A 21,765-nucleotide genomic window follows, 5' to 3' on the forward strand; every position below is an offset into this window, starting at 1 on the left:
CCGGTTCGGATGAATTAATTATCTTAAAAAAACATGTATCGTGACTGTTTATTACTGATCTTTTTCACGATCAATACTTTCAAAAAGTAGATCTAGATTTCTATTATTCAAATAAATACTCTTTTTAAAATGATCTAGATATAATATAAATATCAAATAGTATGCAGATAGTATGTAGATATATAAATTATGAATTAGTTTTTTAATGTAGAGTCGTTGTCAGTTTAAAAAAACAACAACATTATATTTAAAAAAAACATACTATAACCAGATCTATATCTAGATTGTAGATTAGATCCATTTAAATAATGTAACTTCAAGACAAGTAGCCTACCTCCTGTAGGATCTACACGATCTTTAGCTACCTCCTGTAGGATCTACACGATCTTTATAACTTCTCCACCCAGGCAACCCAGAGTCTTATTAAATCAATTTTACATAATCATAAACTAACCATATTCGTCAGATGTTTATGTTTACATATTTTTATCCAATGCATTTCAGGTGGAGGAGTGTTGCCATTAAATTGCTAAGAACCCCCCCCCCTTCCATATATTTTTTTTTACTACGGAACGGATAAGATGTTAAGATCTTATATTAACATTATTAACTAATAGAAAGCTTGATTTATTCCTTCTCCTGGGTTATAGCCACTTTTTTTTTAGATTTTTTTTTTGTCATTGAACTTCAGCCTGTTCAGCCTCTATTATATTGGAACCGAAACAATATGGCACGTTGTGAAAAAAGTAACCTTTTTAAGTCGAATGTTATTTTTTCTTTTGTTTTTATTTTTAAATCAGTGGTTTAATTTTTTTTTTAAAAAAAAGGTACACTTTAACTATTGTAGCATATATATTATTTTCAAATATGCAGCCTCCTCCAACCTCTTTATATATATATATATATATATCATGGGCGTAGCCAGGATTTTTTTTCGGGGAGGGTTTTGCCCCCCCCCCCCGACACCCCCCCCCCCCGCGAAAAAGAATTATATATATATATATATATGTGTGTTTGTGTACATAATTAATCTTTATTACATTCTGACCCTTTCGGAAGACATTTATTGTTTATTTTAGACTCCCCGCCCTTGCTAGCAAGGGGGTCTGGGGGAGTTCGCAGCGCTCCCCCAGCGCGGGGCGAAGCCCCGCCGCCGAGCACTATTTCTGGTATTCAAAGCCAACAAAATGCATATTCTGAGGTATCTACAGTGCATTATCTTGCTATTAAAAAGTTTTATTTCAAAAACCTAATGTGCTATTCTTACTGACTTAGACCCTCTCGCGCCGTTCGACGCATTTTCCGGCAAGCTGTTTCCGCAACTCTTATTTTGCGTAATTCATTTTGTCGGAAAACATGTCCCGCAAAACCTCATGCGACGCTCTGTCACAACCTTACTAACGATTCGACTCCCAGTTAGGCATATGATTTCTTTGATTTAGACCCGATCTCTATGACTGACTCCTAAAATCTGTCTTAGCCATCTTTGTTGAGACACATTTAATGATTTTCAATTTCGGCAGAAGACTATTCACACTTAATTAATGGAGCCCAAGCCACTGGTAGAAATTTGTAACCTTTCTTGACTACGCTCTTGGAATTACATGCCTGTATTTCGCTTTAGATTTTATATCGATAAGGAAAGTTTTTTCGTCAAATCATCTGTTGAGGGGTTTTAAACTAAGAAATTTCTGGAGTTTTTTTTTGTTTTGTTTTTAATTCAAAACCCCATTTAGCTACTATCATAGAATTTGGTGACTGTAGTTTGCTTTAAAATAATATTGAAGAGAGAGGTTTTCAACTCTAAACGCTCTGTAGGGGAATTTTAAACTCAAAACCATCTGGAGGGGTTTTTAACTTTAAAGAAAAAGCCATCTGGAGGAGGGGGATTTAAACTCAAAACCCCCTTTGGCTACGCTCATAGATTTTATAGTGTGTAATTTGCTTTTTTTTATATTGAAGAGGTACTTTTTAGCTTCAAACCCCAACTGGAAGGGGGAGGGGGGTTAAACTCAAAACCCCTTTGGCTACGCTCATAGAATTTTGAGTGTGTAATTTGCTTTTTTTTATATTGAAGATGGGGTTATCGTAAATTTTGGATGGGGTTTTAAAATCAAAATCTTCCTCAACTGTGCTGTTGGAATTTGGGGATTGTTGTTTGCATTTTTTTTGTTTTGTTTTATAGAAGAGGGGGATTTAACTGCAAAAACCTCTGGTAGGGGGTTTAAAATTCAAAACCCCCTGTAGGGGTTTTTAAACTCAAAGCCCCCTGGTAGAGGGATTTGTATCTCAAAACCCCCTGATAGGTTTTTTTTTTAAATCTCAAAACCCCCTGGTAGGGGGATTTAAACTCAAAACCCCCTGGTAGAGGGTTTTTAACTCAAAACTGCCTCGGCTGTGCTGTGGTAAGTGATGATTTAGTATTAAAATCTCACCTAAAATAAATAAAATGAAAGCAAAAATCAGTCACTTAATTCCGTCCCCCCCCCCTGTGGGGGGGGGGGATTTCATTTCGGGGGGGGGTTTGAACCCCAAGAACCCCCCCCCCTGGCTACGCCCATGATATATATATATATATATATATGTGTGTGTGTATATATATATATATATATATATATATTATATATAATATATGTATATATATATACATACTTATATACAAACATATATACATATATACATACATATACACATATATACATACATATACACATATATACATACATATATATATATATACATATATATATAGGCCTACATATATATATATATATATATATATATATATATATATATATATATATATATATATAAAGGTGCACCACTCATTACTTTTATACATCATATGTAGTATCCTGACGGAGAATCATGGACCCCTGCCCTCGCCCTATGTGATGAAGAAACCTTTAAGAATTAATTCTAAGTTACCGAAATTGAATAAGGAGAATGTAACATCTAGACTAGTAAGGGTGAAAATTTGTCCTATTTAGGCTACAAATCTTTTTTTTTTTTAAATTTTTTTGAAAAAAAAAGTATTTTGCGCGTCTCGTCCGTCCACAACTATATATAACTTACAGATCTAGCTCTACCTAACAGCTTGCCGCGACCCTAACTGACCCGCGCCGGCCAGTCCTCAAATAACCGATGGGCAACGCCCGCTGCGGGATGTCGCAGATGAATGAAAATATTACGGGATCTCAGCGAAGGAGAAGGGGCGGAAAAGGCGTGTGGTGAGCTACTAAAAACAGCAGACCAGTAGGCCCACCGACCAACAGTGATTTTTTTAGATTTTTTTTTTTTTCTGTTTGGGGTCAATGACTCTGCTGTTATGGGAAAAAAAAAGTAGGTAAGCCTTTTGAGAACAAAGAATTAAGTATATAGCCTTCCAGTGTAGGCCCTATTTAGTGTAAGTAGACCAATACCCGCGTAGTAAAGAGATGTACAGACAGTACAGTCATTGTTGAATCCTCTCTTTTTTTATATATATATACTTGTAAAGAAGCTCACACTTAATTGTCTAAATAAGGCATTTTAATTGACTCATTCCGTATGTAGGCCCTATACAGGCGTACTAGTTTTTAGCCATCGGCAACGGCTAGTTTTTCTCTTTTTAGTGCCATAGGTTCAACAAGCCGATTAAATCCCCCTTTCCAACCTCCCGAAAACTTTTTTTTTAAGTGAAAAGAATGGGCAACGATTAGGTAATAGTTGGAAGCATTGGCGTCACTAGGGGGTGCGTCCGCACAGGGTGACACCCATATGGGGGTGACACTCTAGTGGGAAATAATTATATCTTGTCAAAAACTGACTCATGGAAAAAAATCTCTAGATATATACCCAAACACAAACACTCTTTTGTTCCCCTGGCAATCAAATCATTAAATAGGAACAATCTGATATAAACTTTGTCACATGTAAATTATGAATGAGTCTGGTGTGAATGTACACTTTGGTTTCTTATAGTTATAATGTTTTTTTGTTTGGTGTAATGCACAAATTGTAAGACAAATTTTCATACGGACAATAAAGATTATTATTATTATTATTATTAAACATGCCTAGGTACATCTACTGGAGTAATCTAATTCTATATATTTTATTTTAGTCCTTGATATTTTTTTTGTTCGTACTAATGTCTAAAACATTGCCGTACGTGCTTACAAGGGGGGGGGATGCAAAGTGATGTTACTTTTAGATTTAAAAAAATCGATTGTATTTGCATTGGAATTATTTTATATGTTAGAATTAATCAGATAAAAACGACTTAGGTACCACTGAAAAAAAAAAATGATTAATTTAAGGGACGTTGCTTCTTCTTATAAGTAGAACTTTTCTACCGTTGCAACACGATTCAAAAGGTTCTTTTAATGAAAACATTTTAATGCCTCTTCACCAACGTAATGCTATAATTTACTTTCTTTTTACGGCAGAATGGACTAATTTCTACCGGCTAACGTAGTCGTAGTATTGACGAACAGCACCGCTATAAGAAGTCTTCTTAAACACGAGGATAATCCGGTAAAAAACGACATTATTGCCAAATTTTAGGAAATTAAATTATTCATCTAATGGAAGTCGCTACCTTAGCAGCACGATCGATTCAAAATGTTCTTTAAAAAAAATAATTAAATGATGAAATGCCTCATCACCAACGCTATTGTAATCTACCCATTACAAAGGTGTATGATCTAATGCAGCTTTTCACAAAGCTGTGGAAGGCACCCCATGAGGGTACGTGGTTTTATCATGGGGGGCGCAACGTCCTGACCATTGGAGAGGGGGGCGTGCGCCATATGTAACTCGAACATACCTCATAATATAGTATTGGCCAATGCTACCTCATTCTTTATTAGAATTAATCTTGGCGACTTTTTTTTTGTTTTTTACTAGGACGAATAGTGCGCTCGTATTCCAATAAAATACTTCATTATCGGAATGTCCCACTCCGTTATACTTTAACATTGACATTAGCTCTACTTACTACGGGAAGAAAAATGCTTTGTAGACGTCAGAGAAAGAATTGAGGAAGCTCAAAACGAAGGAAAACGCTTGGGGGAGTTAACAGCTCTTCTCAGACTACCTTGCTGAATGAAGAGTGAACCTTATGCCTCTCTGATACTATCTCCAGAAAAATTGTTTTCGGTTATACAAACACTTTAAAATCATCTTCCAAACAGTATTTCTGAAAAGAAAAAGACAACGTTTAGAGTGGTGCCAATGGTAAAAGTTAGAGAAACACTACTCATCATTTGCCTCGGATAAAGTCGGATGTCTCTCAAATTTAAGATATGGCTAGTCCCACCCTTTCTTAATTAATTATATGTGATCTGCAATATTCTTACAAGGAGAAATAGTACAAGCTAGATTTAAAAAGAATGAGTTTCTGGAGCTCAGAAGTTATCAGTTCACTTTATTGGTTCAACAAAAAGTATGAACTAGCGATAGTGTTTATAGGCAGCCACAATCGACGGTTGCAGTTTTTATTTGATTGACCGTAGGGAGGTACCAGCCTCACAGATAAACATAACTACGTTAAAAAATTAATAGTTTGTTCATGTTCAGTAAATAGTGTGTTTATTTAGTTTTTTTTTTTTCATGAACCAAGCATTTACAGGTACATTAGGGTACTCATTTGAAAGATGGTGTATTGCATTAGGTTACTCATATGAAAGATGGTGTATTACATACAATAATGATCGGAAGATGTAGCCATTTGTCTTCAAGATTATAGTTAAATTTTGTTTGTATATACATGTAAAAATTTACTCATAAAACAAGTATAATGTATATATCAACGTAATACTGTAATAATGTAACATTATGTATACATGGGATAAAAATTTGTACTTGCGATTTGTGAATGCGAACATTTTTGTGTATGTAGTTCTTTAAGTGTATTGTGATACAAATTATAATGCTGTGACTCATGGGCGTAGCCAGGGGGGGGGGTTCTTGGGGTTCAACCCCCCCCCCCCCCGAAATGAAATCCCCCCCATGAGGGGGGGGCGGAATTTAGTGACTGATTTTTAGCTTTGATTTTGTTTTTTTTAGGTGAGATTTTAATACTAAACCATCACTTGCCCCAGCACAACTAAGGCCTACCAGGGGGTTTTGAGTTTAAAACCCCCTACTGGGGGGGTCGAGTTTAAAACCCCATACCAGGGGGTTTGAGTTTAAAACCCCCTACAAAGGGGTTTTTACAGTAAAATCCCCCTCTTCTATAAAACAAAACAAAAAAAAATGCAAACGACAATCCCCAAATTCCAAGAGCACAGTTAAGGAAGATTTTGATTTTAAAAACCCTCCAAAATTTACGATAAACCCCTTCTTCAATATGAAAAAAACAAATTACTCACTCAATATTCTATGATCGTAGCCAAAGGGGTTTTGAGTTTAATCCCCCGCCAGCGGGGTTTGAAGCTAAAAAATACCTCTTCAATATAAAAAAAAGCAAATTACATACTAAAATTATTTGAGCGTAGCCAATCCAATTGAGGGTTTTGAGTTTAAACCGCTCTCCTACAGATGGCTTTTTTTTTTTAAAGTTTAAAATCCCTCCAGATGGTTCTAAGTTTAAAATCCCCCCAACAGAGCATTTTGAGGTGGAAAACCTCTATCTTCTATCTACAGTTACTAAATTCTATTATCGTAGCGAAATGGGGTTTTGAATTTAAAAAAACAATAACTCCAGAGATTTTTTAGTTTAAAACCCCCAACAGATGATTTTGACGATAAAAGTTCCCTTTTCGATATAAAATCTAAAGCAAACTACAGTCACTTAATTCCAAGAGCGTATTCAAGAGAGGTTACACATTTCTACCAGAGGCGGGGCTCCACTAATAAAGTGCAGTGAATAGTCATCTGCCGAAATTGAAAAACACTAAATGTGGCTCAACAAAGATGGCTAAGACAGATTTTAGGAGTCAGTTATAGAGATCGGGTATCAATCAAGGAAATCCTTTGCCGAACTGGGAGTCGACCCCTTAGTAAGATTGTGAAAGAGCGTCGCATGAGGTTTGCGGGACATGTTCTCCGACAAAATGAATTAGGCATAAGAAAAGTTGCGATGACATCCTAGTACAATTTGACGCCACACACACCCCCTTGCTAGTAATGGCGGGGAATCTACACTTTTATCATTAACTCCAGGAAAAACCTATTCTATGGCACAGTAAACGTCTTCCGAAAGAATGAAGGGTCAGAATGTAATAAAGATTATGTACACACACACATATAAATACATTTTTAAAAAATTTCGCGGGGGGGGGGGGTAGAAAAAAATCCACCCCCCCAAAACCCTCCCCGAAAAAAAATCCTGGCTAAGCCCATGCTGTGACTAATAGTCGATGATTTGGTGATTCCAAGTTGTATTATTTACTCCTTTGAAATGTTTATTGCACATTTTCACTTGTAATCTCTTTGTCTTATTTTTTCTATAAAGTTCTAGTCTTCTAACGAATTAGCTTGAACTTCTTGGCCATTGTTAGAATAACTCCTTTTTTGTTTTCAAAATTTCTAGGTCGTTCCAGAATGTCGCAAGTAGTTCGGACATAGTATTTTTCCATCTACTCTTAAAAATGTACGTAAGAGAGCGCCATTTCCTCATAATTTCCCTTGAATTTTATTGGTCATTGAGTTCATTAGGCAGTTGGTGAGATGGACCGTGTGCTTGATCTGTAAAAGATTCTTTGCTTGTATAAACTAGTGGACAGCTTTAGTGCTATTTCCTTTGGACTTGTTACTTTGTAAGATTTTTAGAACCTGTTAAAGGTGATTTAATTCATTGGTTATATCTGTTATATTTTCTAAGAGGCTTCCATGACTATTTCTCGTCCTAGAGTAGACCTTGTTTTTTGTTGTTTTTTTTGAAAGGGTACCACGCGCCAGTGTTGGCGTTGTATTATTCAACTGACTAACATTGCTAGAGTTGGTTTATCATTATCAGTACAGAAGGGTCTTTGGGTGTCCTTGTCAGTGTTGACGTTTCGTTGACAGTCTTGCATTTATAGAAAATTGATGGATGTTGTGAATCAGTTGATTTAGGTACTTAACTCGTTTAACTCGGTGTAGGTATTGTGTCCTTATTAGAATCTCATACTTTCAGCATAGAATCAATTATAAAACTATGTTGATAAGTTCTAACATTTAAAGACTGCTTATGTTATTGTTTAAATAATATTATTGCTTATTATATGATGATAAATAGTATTGCTTTGTTTGAAAAGGATTTTTGAATAGGGGGCCTACTAGATATAAGCTATTCTATTCACCCTTTCTATTATTATCATTGTTTAAATGCCGTATTAAATTTACTTTAAATCATCTTCTAGATTAGATAGTTTATGTAACACTGTGTATGTGTGGTGTGTGTTTGTCAGGCTGAACATAGGGACCACAATTTCAATATACTTTTGATCAACGCGTAAGAAGATAAAATTAAACATTTATAGTGGAATATTTAATTAGAAGATAACTTTACTATCGCAACATTGCAATTGTATTTTTCTTTAGTAAACAGGTCACTGATGTCAGGTACAGAGGTAACTCTAGATTGTTTTTTTTTTATAGAGGGATTTTTATTTGGCCGGGGGGGGGGTAGGGGACAAGGTCACCAGTTCTTTTCTTTAATATTCTTCGTAACAAAGTTAGAAGTTCCGCCTAGGTGCCATAGGTAATAACTTGACCCCCCTGCAAAAAATCATGCGGGCGCCCATGGCCAAGTTATGGAAAATCTGGAAGAGTAACATCCGCTTCCAAGTAAAATTAAAACTGTATTCTTCGCTAGTGGTCTCTACTCTCCTATATTGTTGTGAAAGTTGGACACTGAACGCTGAGGCTGAAAGAAGAATCCAAGATTCTGAGAGTAAATGCAACAGAAAATTCTGGCTAGGCTATCAGATTAATCAGATAGCAGGAAAAGAAGACAAATGAGAGTGTACTTTTATAAGTCAACACTCTGGCTGGCAAAAAAAGGAAGAAATCCTCAATACTGTGAAGAGACGAAAGCTGAGCTGGTTTTGTCATATTGCAAGACATGACTCACTATCAAAAGTAAACTTTCAAGGTACAGTGGAGGTAGATTTATACATGCGCTATCAGTGTCTACCAAGCCGAGATTCTCTCGCCCTTCTATATGAATCTGAGACATGAGTACTACGCAGAAAGCAACTAAGACATCCTGAACGCTTTCACCAAAGATGCTAGCGCTCCATCATGGACATCACTACAAACAGCGATGTTCTTGCGAACGCCGGTATGGACAGTATAGAGGCAGTGGCGTAGCATCCATGGCGCGAAGGGGTTCAAAGAACCCGGGCCCACAAACAATAGGGGCCCACAGCTGTGGCGTAGCAACCATGGCGCGTAGTTCATTACGCTTTGGTCCAAGACTCAAGGCAAGTTGGGGCCCACATTAGAACTTAGGAAGAACATTTGTGTGTTCATTTGAAACACTTTTAAGTTGTTTAACTCTGTTAAGAAGTTGTAAAAATATTGACTTTTAAGACACTATTACTTATATGCAGTCCTAACTGAATCAAACGTTATTATATAATTACTTATTTAAAAAAAGGTACGATCTTTACATTGGAACGTCTTTAGATTTAGATTACTCATTTTTTGTCACACACTAAGTTTGTCTTATTGGCTGGAGAGGAGCCCATCAAGATGTTCTTAAACCCGGAGTACTAGTGTGATATTTACTTGTGTAGCAGGCAGTGGTTACGCCCTATAGTCCTCGCAGTACTGGTGTGATATTTAGGCCTACTTGTGTAGCAGGCAGTGGTTACGTCCTATATTCCTCGCAGTACTGGTGTGATATTTACTTGTGTAGCAGGCAGTGGTTACGTCCTATATTCCTCGTAGTACTGGTGTGATATTTACTTGTGTAGCAGGCAGTGGTTACGTCCTATAGTCCTCGCAGTACTGGTGTGATATTTACTTGTGTAGCAGGTAGTGGTTATGTCGTATAGATCTACCATCTCTGGCCATCACCTAAATTAAAATTTAACCTAACACTAATAGTCCAATATTTAAACTACATGCTTACATATTACTTCCTAATGTGTCTTAAAACGAATAGATGTTAATTAATAATATCGTTTTATCCCGTGCTTTTGAGAATGTGCGCTTATAATAATGTCTCTAATTCAGTCACAAGAAGCACTGGCACTTGATTTCCAACCTCAATTCGGTCCAACACCAAGCCGTGTTTATGCCATTTCCCATTTAGCTCGAGCCTGTCTTTATAGTTCTTTAAGCTATGTCTATGACTGCTATCACATTGGATAAATTGTTATGCTCCAATCAAGAGTTATAACACACATGCGAGTCCGCACAGCTTTTCAGACGCTCTTGAAAGAACTGGATATCGCTTTAGTAAACCGTTAAAACGTTTATTAACAGGGAAAATGGTCGTCGAGTCTTCTACTCAAAGTGTCTCTTTTCTGCCCTCCCTTAAATCCGGCACTGCTGCGATAGCTTACAATCGAAGCAAAAGACTAACCCTTGTCTGAATACATCCGACGTGAACATTATGATTGTATAGTCTTAGACTTGAAACAAAGAGACAGCAACATTATGTGTTTCTTTTCACGCTCATACCGAGGATGAACGAACAAAGATAGACTTGAATAATAAACAGAACTGCCTATAATTAATCTTGTTTTAAGAAGCACACATAACTGAAATTGGGTTACATGCCAAAATTTCGTACAACAAAGTAGCGCTGACAAAATGGTGTCTTTAAAATAGCGCCGAGGAAAAAAAAAGCGCGGACTGTATCTCATATCAAATATGCCTTGATCTAAAATTCATATTTATCTGGAGGCAGCAGAGGTTTGAATTCTGAGTTTTCCTTCTCCCTCGGGCAGGAGTAACTCGTTAGCTTTAGGTGGCAACCAACCTTTTGTCCTACACGTTAAGCTTCTAAACCAGTGTTTCTCAAACTTTTTTGTCTGGCGGCACAGGAAAAAAGCTACAAAAATTTCGCGGCACACCACGAAGAACAACAGTTGTTTTATAATAAAAAGAAAAAAAAAAGATTTTACTTATTTTTAAGTATTACATTTAATGTGAAGGGTGTGCCTGTTTTTTGAGAGCAAATGGGATCTAATCGAGACTCCAGAGTTGGCAAACAAACTCGCATTTTATCGTCTATTGTAAGATGTCTTTCTCTTTTCTTAGACTTGATTTCAGTCAGTGCTGAAAATCCAAACTCACAAAACCATGAAGATGCAAATGGAAGAATTATTTTGATTGCTTTTAAACTGATTGCAGGATATAACTTGTTAATTGAAATTTAAAACATCCAGGCTTTTCTCGGCAAAACTTGACTTAAGAACTGCATCGCTTTTTAAATCAATGAGCTGCTCTGCTTCTTCAGTTGTCAGATTTGTAGCTTCATTGTTTCCCAATGGATAGCTGACCCATCCATACTCATTACTTCCAACTGTTGGAAAGTAATGCTGCAATGCTGACTGCAGGTGTGTCAAAGTGTCCAGAATTTCGAGGGTGATTTCTTTATTTGAAGTACATTCATTGTAAGTAGGAAAGCAGTCCTTTCGAGATCTTACTTTGCCACAAAGACAAATTTTCACCAAATGACTTCAGTTTTGAGGATGCAGTGATGATTGTTTCCGATGGTCCTTGAAGACTTAAATTCGATGAATTTAATTTGTCAAATAAATCAGAGAGAAATGTCCCCTTAACCCACCAGATCTCGTCATGAATAGAAAATCCAAAGTCTTTTTTTTTTCAGCCTCCAAGAATGAAATCAGCTCAGCCTTGAGTTGGATGACACGCTTTAACACATTTCCCCTGGAGAGCCAACAAACGTTGGTGTGATACAGGAGACATTTGTAGTCTGAATCCATTGCTTCACAAAGCTCTGAGAAAAGTCGGGATGCAAGCGGTCGAGATTTGATGAAGTTTACAACTTCAATCACTTGATCCAGAGCAGACATCAAATCTTTCGGCAAAGACTTAAAGGCAAGAGCTTCTCTGTGGATCATGCAGTGAACAACTAATACATTTGGATTTTCTTGACGCACAAGAGTGACGAATCTCTTTCTATTTCCTTTCATGGAAGGACAGCCTGCGGTGCCAACGCTGACACAGTTTTTCCACTGTAGTTTGAAGAGCAAAATGTTTTCGTTCATCACTTTAAAAATATCTTCGCCTTTGGTCGTAGTTGGTAAGTCTTTGCAAAAAAAGAATTCGTTGACACATTTTTCATCCTTGATGAACCGAATAAAAGCTAGCAGCTGGGCTTTGCCGCTAACGTTAGTGGATTCATTAACTTGAAGAGACCACAGCAGAGACACTTCATCGTCAGTCACGTCTAAGTGTTAGCAGATTTGATCTAGTAAATCTGTCGATAAGTCTTCAATTCTGCGCGAGATAGTATCATTTGACAAAGGAACTTTTAAAACTTTTTGGCGGCTTCGGGTCTAACTATTGCTAAAGCTGGTGCAATGACTGATTCAGCCTCTGTGTAGGCTTTCTTGCGTTTTGCTAATAAACTAAGCAACCTTATAACTTACAATCAATTCTTTTTCTGGCAGCTTTAGATAGTTCGTAAGTTTCTTAGCTTGTTTATTTTGTTGAGCCCTGATGTTTTCGAAGTATTCCTTTGGTTGCGCTTTTACAGCTGGATGGTTTGTTTCCATGTGTCTCTTCAATTTGCTTGGAACTAGCGCCTAATTCGATAGAGTTGCATTGCAGATCAGACAGAATGGCAATGGAGAATCTTCAGGTCCAGAAGATATGAAACCATATCCGATGTCATCTTCTTTGTACTTTTGTTTGGTTCCTTGCTTTTCATTTAACACTTTCACAGTTTCATTTTTGCTAACATATGTCTCCATGGATAACAATGAATAATGCTTATTGATAATTTGTTATTATTAGCATACACCTAAACAATTTACATGAAACACATCGCTTATTATTATCGTTTCCAATTCAAGAACTGCTGTGCATTTGCTAAGGCGGCCTACATTTGAGTCAATATATGTATAGTGGACAATTCCATCACCTGAAGAGCTAACAGCCCTTCCCGTCACTATGGAGCGCTCCACTAATCGTTGTAAGAGGAGATGTCATCGCAACATAAAATAAACATTTAATAGTAGACGGACCTGTGTAACTCTGCACGTGCTGCGTTCTGAAAACTCCCGCGGCACACCTGCAAATCTTCGGCGGCACACTAGTGTGCCGCGGCACACAGTTTGAGAAACACTGTTCTAAACGTTATCACCGACAGCACCTCAGAGGTGGGGAGGGGGGCTGGGGGCTCGAGACAGCGGGTAGATTGGTCATGAGGCCATAATCTCCAAAATCTCCAAAAGCACCAACTCAGATTTAACAATATCTGTTTCAGAACAGAAAAGAAATAAAATAGATTCAACCAACATGTTAGATGCGATAGTAAGTGTATGTGTTTTGCGTGGCTGGTAGTGCAGTGTGTGTGCCTGTGTATGAAATGACCAGTGGACCTTGAGTGGACATGCTTGAGTGAACAGCAGTGTGTCAGGGACTGTGTGTAAAAGGAAGTCAGAGTATAGAGAACAGGTGGCTGGAGTAAAGAGCATAAATAAGGACGAATAAAATCATTGTGTTTATTGAAGCTCGTGTTGTTTTAGTCTATTACATTAGACACATGCACATCTATGTATTGTAAAAGACTGAATCATTTATTTCAGAAACAAAATGATGCACATATTAGAATGACTGGTTGTTGACACGCAAGTCTTGGGTTCGATCCCCATACTAAACAATTTTTGTCAAGGACAAATATAAATGTTAAATATTTTCTTGGAGGTTCAGCGAGTGCCGATTTAAATTATTCTGACAGCGGATTCAAGCGGTGGTTGATTTTGAAACCAATACGGTGCAATGCCCACACATTCACATCGTATGACCTCAAAACCATCCATTCGAAGTTTGTTTGATTGTTTGTTTTCTTTTCTAGCGGTGGTTGATTTTGAAACCAATACGGTGCAATGCCCACACATTGATATCGTATGACCTTAAAACCATCCATTCGAATTACTTTTTTTTTTTTAAAGGTACGATCTTTACATTGGAATCTCTTTACATTTAGATTACTTTTTTTTTTGTCACACTCTAAATTTGTCTTGTTCTTGAACAAGGGCCCACGGGAACCTTGCTACGCCACTGTATAGAGCAGTGGTCTTCAACCTTTTTTTGGCCTACCGCCCCCTTTTCGTATTTTTTCTTTAAAAAAAATCAGCCAGCGCCCCCCTAAAGAAAAACACTTATAAAGAAGCGTGAGAAGGCAAATTTGAACAAAATATCATATTTTTATTAATTTGTATGCTGTCAATAACACTTATCCCACATAGGAGACGACCGCATGCCAAAGGCGATCTTCTTTGGCGAGCTTAGAGTAGGACGGAGTAACAGAGGTGCCCCCGTAAGCGCTATAAAGATGCCCTCACTGGCAGAGATGAAAGTAACTGGCAACATTCTCTGGCAGCAGATGGTCTCTGAGAGAGACAGTTGGAAAGCTCTCACAAAAGCTTCGGGACAAACATTTGAGACTTAAAGAAAAGCCATTATTGAAGACAGGCGCTAAATACGGAAAGAAAATTTAAATAGACCGCCAGCAGACAACAGCTTTGTCTGCACAAAATTCTGGAAAATATGCAGGTCGAAACTGGGTTTGCGTAGTTATGTGAAACACTGAACTCAGTCGTATTCTTCGGAATCGAAGGCAATACCAATATTATCATTATACAAAAATTGTCAATTAATTTGCTGTGATTACACACAAAAATTAATCTGATTGTTATGACTTTCTTTCAAATCTTAAGAATAGTCCCCTTTTAAAGTTTGGAAAATTAGGGCCTACTGTTTTCAGGTGTAATTGTAAAGTACATTTCTTTCCTTGCAGTCGAAGGTTGGTTTCATTTATTTGCGTTAGATTCCTACCATGAAGAACCATTTTTTTAGCCAGCTTGAAGTCACCGCCAACAGTTGAACAAAACGAGCAATAACAAACCCCTTTCGAAATCCAGCGAACTTCAGTTTACAACAAGAGTCTAACATCTTTTTCATCATTTGTTTCTCAAAGCTGTTGAAGGATGAGATTATTTTCTGCATGGGTTTCTATTTTATTTACAATTTTTATAATTAGATTCAAATAGAAATATGAAATTGCGGGCTAAACTTTTCTTAAGATGTTGCCTGTGTATCATAAGTCCCAAGGTGAATAGTGAATAGTTATGTTCTGTATTTCTATATTAATTTTGAAGCCATTGTCCAACCATTGATGGTTCTCTATATGTCTTTATAAGCTACATAACTTGACAATTTTGAAATAAAATTTCATCACTAACAGAAAAAATGTCTTTTTGTGTAACATATGTTAAAAAAAATAATTTTAGTTTTAATCACTTTTCAAACAATATCATAAGAAAAAGCTGTGCATTTTTCTAAGAAGCCAATAAAACATATCATGCTTTGCCGTTTATACATATATTGTTTAATTGTAGATGTTTATAATTGTTCATGAACATTCTTAAGTTATTTTTGGATATTGCTCTGTTCGTGAAACCGACTTGGTTTCATATAACCTCATCTGAAAATGCCGTCATTCAAAGTAGAACATCGGAATACTTTTTATCTAGTGGCAATACACTAAAACTCTTAACAATATGACATTACATACCATCGAGTTGTAACAACACTTTGTCAATGTTTTTGTTTTAAAACAAGATTACAAAGAGACACAAACTCAGAGGCGGCCCCCGTCGAAGTCGGATCCCTGTCGGATCTGCATATTCGCAAATAATATTCAAGAGGTGATTTAATTTTGATGGTCAAAAGTAGGCCTAATAATGTTTCAAAGATTCAATTACCGTAAATTTAAATTTAAATTAAATAAAAAATAGTAGATTAGTTTTAGTATATTATAACATTGCAATATTGATCAAAACGTTTGGAAATGAAAATCTACACTTTTTTTTTTACACTTTAAGTTTAGAAATTGAAATTCTACATCTTAATCTAGTCTATTTTAGTTTAAACTAGATCTAGAAATTCTAGATCTAGACTCTAAAATAATTTTAATTAGAATATAAATCCAGATCTAGATATACTGTAATAAAAATCTAGATCTAGTTTAAAAAATCTAGATTAGATCTAAATCAAGATATCATTCCTTTTTTAAACGCGAGTCACATAACGAGGCTTAATAAACATTACTATACCGAGTTCTTTTTTCATTTCATTTGAAGAATTAATTCCATATAACGTCTGAGGGAAAAAAAACACTACGTCACACGGCCTAGCTAGACTAAAATTCGCATTCATCAATACGAGCCATTTATCGAGTGTTCATAGACATTGGTGCACCGAGTGCGTTCTTTTAGCATTTCATTTGAAGAATTCATTCCATATGACGTCAAAGGAAAAAAAAAACACTACGTCACACGGCCTAGCTAGACTAAAAATCACCTTCATCAATACGAGCCATTTATCAAGTGTTCATAGACTTTGGTGCACCGAGTGCGTTCTTTTAGCATTTCATTTGAAGAATTCATTCCATATGACGTCAAAGGAAAAAAAAACACTACGTCACACGGCCTAGCTAGACTAAAAATCACCTTCATCAATACGAGCCATTTATCGAGTGTTCATAGACATTGGTGCACCGAGTGCGTTCTTTTAGCATTTCATTTAAAGAATTCATTCCATATGACGTCAAAGGAAGAAAAAACACTACATCACACGGCTTAGTTAGACTAAAATATGTTTTCATCAATACGAGCAATTTTTCGAGGGTTAATAGACATTGTTGCACAGAGTGCGTTCTTTTAGCATTACATTTAAAGAGTCCATTCATATGACGTCGTTGAAAAAAAATTCCATTACCTCACAATAGGGTAGTAGTACCGGTACCATAAAAAAAAATGGCTTTATTTACACTAGATATTTAACGAGGGTTCATAGACATTGGTGCACTGAGTTCTAATAGAATTTATTTAAAGAGGATCAAAGCCGCATTGTTTTTGCGTTTTGTCTGTCAGTCGGTCTGTCCGTCATCTTGATATAAAAATAACAACAACTAAAAGTTATTAAAAATTGATTAACCTTTATTTTACGTTTCAAAACATCGCAATAATTTTTAGGTATGAACACAATTGAAAAGTTTATATAATAGATTGTTCCGGATGTTTGTATAAATAGTAAAAGAAAAAGAGAATTTCAGATAAATGTAATACCGTTAATTAATTTTTTTGGATGGTCTCGTATAAAAATTAAATGTACTACAGCCATGTGGAGAGATTTTCATACCTTACTTTGGTGTTTGGATTCTGTTTTCCTTAAAAATCGGAACATAATATTAAAGATAGTTAGATTTTTTAATGTTTTAGGTAGAAAGTTAAATGTACTGTAAGAGAAGTGAGTTAAAATATTTTTCATAAAAATCCGTAAAAACATTATTTCGTAAATGAGAAGATTATTTGTTTATTAATTAGAAGAGGGAGTTCAAACAATTATTTGGCGTTAGTAGATTTTTAAATAAATTCGGAAATTTCTGGCGACGATTTGTAAGAAACAAAATCCGGAACATTCTTTATCGATTACAAAACTTCTATGTTATGTTTCAGCAAGAAAATTAAGTCTAAAAAGTAATTTTCAGTAATCAATTCTAGTAAATTACTTTTTTTTAAAGCCCTGAACAACATATTGTCGATATTTTTTAAAATTTGTTTAAAGATGAAAATACGGAACAATTTGATATTGATAACCAAATTATTGTGACGCATTGTCAAATAATATAAGTGTAATTTTAGTAAATTATGTGATTTCAAACAATCATTAGGCATAATTCATGTTTTATAAAACAATATCCGGAACATTTTTACACTTAATGAAATATAAGTCAGTATAGAGATTTTGATTTAGCATTAATATGCTATTTACATAAAAAACGGAACAACATATTATTGATAATGTGTTTTTGCAACGTTTAAGCATGGAAATTGAATGTAATATAAGTTAGAATAGCAAACAAACATTTGTTGGCGTTGATTAGTTTTGCACAAAAAAATCCGGAACAATCAATTTTAGATACTTAAAACTATTGAGATGTTATGGGAGGAACATTAAAGGGTAAATCAGATTTTCAATAGCTTTTAGAGTTCTAGTTTTTTTAATCTAATCGTGACGGACAGACCGACCAACAGACAAAACGCACAAAAATAAGCTTCTTTTATTCGGATGGGAGCACTAAACAAAAAATAAATAAAATCTGATTTTTAAAAAAAGTTTAAGGAATTGGTTTAGCACCTGATCATGTTGCGACGTTACGCTACTGCACGAAAATCGCTGCATAAAAAGTCCATTTAAAAAAATGTGCGTGATATTTACATACAAAGTGCATTATTAGCCTCTATAAACAAACAGAAATGTTTTCTTTTAATTTTAGCAGCTAGTTGACCAGAAAAAACGTCTTTAACTATTATTTATATTTGTTGTAAACATTTCCTGTACATTTTAAAAATATATTTGACTTATTGATGCTAAAAAATACACAAAAATTGTCCATCTTTGTTAGCATATTGTAACATTGCCTCCCTTACATTTACGTAATTGTTTTAGAATTGGTGTATTTTTATGAAAAAATCGCTTGCATAATTAATTTTATAAATTAAACGGTTTGCTTTTAGAAAACCAAAAGTAGCCGTTGCACCTAAACTTTTCAAGCCGGATTTAATGATGAAATAATATTTTTCATATCTCTTCTAGTTTTCGAGATCTGAGTGGGACAGACGGACAGACGGACAGACGGACATTTTGCACAAACCTAATAGCGGCTTTTTCCCCTTACGGGGGCCGCTAAAAAAGGTAAAATTTTTCTATTTGAATGTTAGCTTTAACTTTTTTTTTTCAATTAACATTTACATAATATATATTAACATATGTAGATGAAATAAACTATAATCTAAAAGGCGTATTACCTAGTTTGTTTATCAAATCATAAACGTTTACGCGCACAAGATTTAAGGACAATAGATGCCCTACAATTACAGCAAAAGAGTAATAAATTAAAAATAGAAAATGGGATTCCCGAACTCAACTTCTAGCGTTGTTTCTGTTCTTAAATTAGAAGCAAGCTAACTAGAGCTTGTCTATGTGTAATTTGGCAGCTTTAATTTTGAAGGATATTTTAACACATCTTTTGTTCAGTGCACCTTAAGAGTTTTTTCTTTCCCCCTTTATGTTCAGCGCCCCTTTACCGCCCCCTATTGTGCCCAGCGCCCCTCTACAGATCCTTTGGCTCCCAGCGCCCCCCAAAATCTCGAAAACGCCCTCAAGGTTGCGATATCGCCCCCGTTGAAGACCACTGGTATAGAGGGACTTCTTATGGTCCGACAGCTACGTTTGGACTAGGAAGTAAACTATCTTCAACTCTGAAGGAACATCCGAAACATGTAAAAACAAACAAACAGAAATGCCCCATAGAAACACTTTAAAGACCAGCTTAGGCTCCTACTTGCTTTAACTGACATAAAAAAGAGAACCTGGTTGCAGGCAGATGGAGATCACTTACAAAGACCATAGGATACACATTTGAGGTAGAGATGGGAAACGAACCGAACCCGAACCGAACGAACCGAACTCGAACCTCACTTATGACCGAACCGAACCGAACTTTGAAACTGCTTGGTACGAACCGAACTGAACGAACCCTCCTTATCTTAACCGAACTAATTTTGTAATTTGTACATCCTTTTTTTTTTAATTTTTGGTTTAAAAAAATATTTAAAAAATTATTTAAATTCTAATGATTCCATTATACTTTGAAAACTTGGGAGGGAGGGGGGGGGTATTTTGAAAACTTTAAAAAGAAAAAAAAAGCGGCGCGCTGGGGTTCCCATGGGTTTTTCCGTATGTGCCGACTCGCCCCTGGCCTTGAATTTTCGCGGGCTGTTTGCAATATTGGTTTTAGTTGAATAGGCGCCCTCTAATTAGATCTAGATCTAGACTCTAGTTCCTAGTAAGTACAAAGTCAACATTAAAATATTGTCACTTTTATTTCAGATGGCTGTTAGTTGAGAGTAGAATAGTTTTGGCCAATTAGAGAGTTTAGATATAAATCTACAATAAGTTCATTTGTGTTCTAGTTTAAAATAATTTTAATTATCTTCTATTAAGTGATTTATTTTTACAAAATTGTGAAGTATTCCATATTGGAATATTATCAGTGGCGTAGCAAGGGTGAGGGAGGAGGGGGGGATGGAAAATCTCCCCGGGCCCCCACTTGAGGGGGGCCACAAATGAGTGTTTTTTTTTACAATATTCAATATTACGCAAAATGCAGGGGCCCCCAAAGAGGTCCAGCCCCTCCCGGGCTCCCAAATGATGAAAAATTCCTAGCAACGCCCCTGAATATTTTTACTATTATTTTGTTTTGCATTATTGATCATCAGTATTTTTAATGCAGCGTTTCTCAAACTTTGGGTCCTCCCCCGTGGGTGGGGATGGCGAGTACCTTGAATTGGGGGATGGGGAGACGCAACTTCCTGACAAAAAGGGGTGTCATAGAGTGTGTGTGGTGTCTGGTGGCGATAAGAAGAGGTTAAGCGACTGATTTGTGTTTATGCATTGAGTATGATGAAATTAGCGTAATTCAAATGTGAAACGGCAGACAATCTCGAGACCTAGATTTCGTTTAAATATCAGTATATTTCATTAATATTACATCTCTATCAAAAGTTAAATATGTGAATATTGTAATAACAGTTAGGCTATATTGAGTTGTTCACATAAGAACTTTATTTTAAAGTTTATTAAGTTTATATGTTATTATAAGGCTTGTCTTCGAGTCCGAAGATTAGTGAGAAATGCGGTTTTTCCCATGGCTGCGCAGTCCCAGATGTGACCTACATATTTTGCCACATCCAGGGCAAGCATAACCACTGTCCGCAGGTGGTCCATGTAGTTTTTCTTTTCGCGTCTGCGTTTGTCCTCGGCAGCGGATTTTCTTTTGGTCTCAAATGTTTATCCCGCGGCCTTCGGGAGTGAACTCCAACTGACTCGTTCTGAGGCCGCATGTGACCAGGTGCTCTCTTCTATGTCAGCTAAGCAAAGTTGACGCCTAAGCTGGTCTTTGAAGCGTTTCCGTGGGGCGCCTCTGTTATGGCGGCCACCTTTTAGCTCACAAAAAAAAAAAAGACTGTCTTTGGCATACGTTCGTCTCCCATACGGGATACGTGCCCTGCCCAGCGTAACTGCCGGACCATAAGAAGTCCCTCTATACTATCCTTACCGGTAAAAATATAAAACGCCTTTATTGGTTCAATTGTACTAGCTGTTTGTAAGCGACAAACCAACGACCAACTAACAAGGAGAGGGGGCGTCGAAAAAAAAGTTTTATTTTCAGTTTAACTTATCTGAATATTAGTATAATTACATGTTTAAAAATTAAAATATATTAAGTAGGAGATGTCATTTTATCTTCTTATAAGACCTTATCAACTGTAGACTGCTTTTTGCGAGGCGCGTATGCACAATATGGGTCAAAACGTTTTGAAGAAAACATTTTAAAACATCTCCGCTATTGAGATTCTTCTGCATTTTTTGTCTCAGAATAGTCGAATTTCTTCCGTACATTGCAATTTATTATAGTGACGACTTATGTGTGAAAAAAAAAATCCTCGATAGAGACGTCTTTACACGAAGAATATTTGTTTTTTTTATTATGACGAATAGTGCGTTCTGAAAGAAAGC

Source organism: Biomphalaria glabrata, chromosome 2, assembly GCF_947242115.1.
Source record: "Biomphalaria glabrata chromosome 2, xgBioGlab47.1, whole genome shotgun sequence".
Lineage (NCBI taxonomy): Eukaryota > Metazoa > Mollusca > Gastropoda > Planorbidae > Biomphalaria > Biomphalaria glabrata.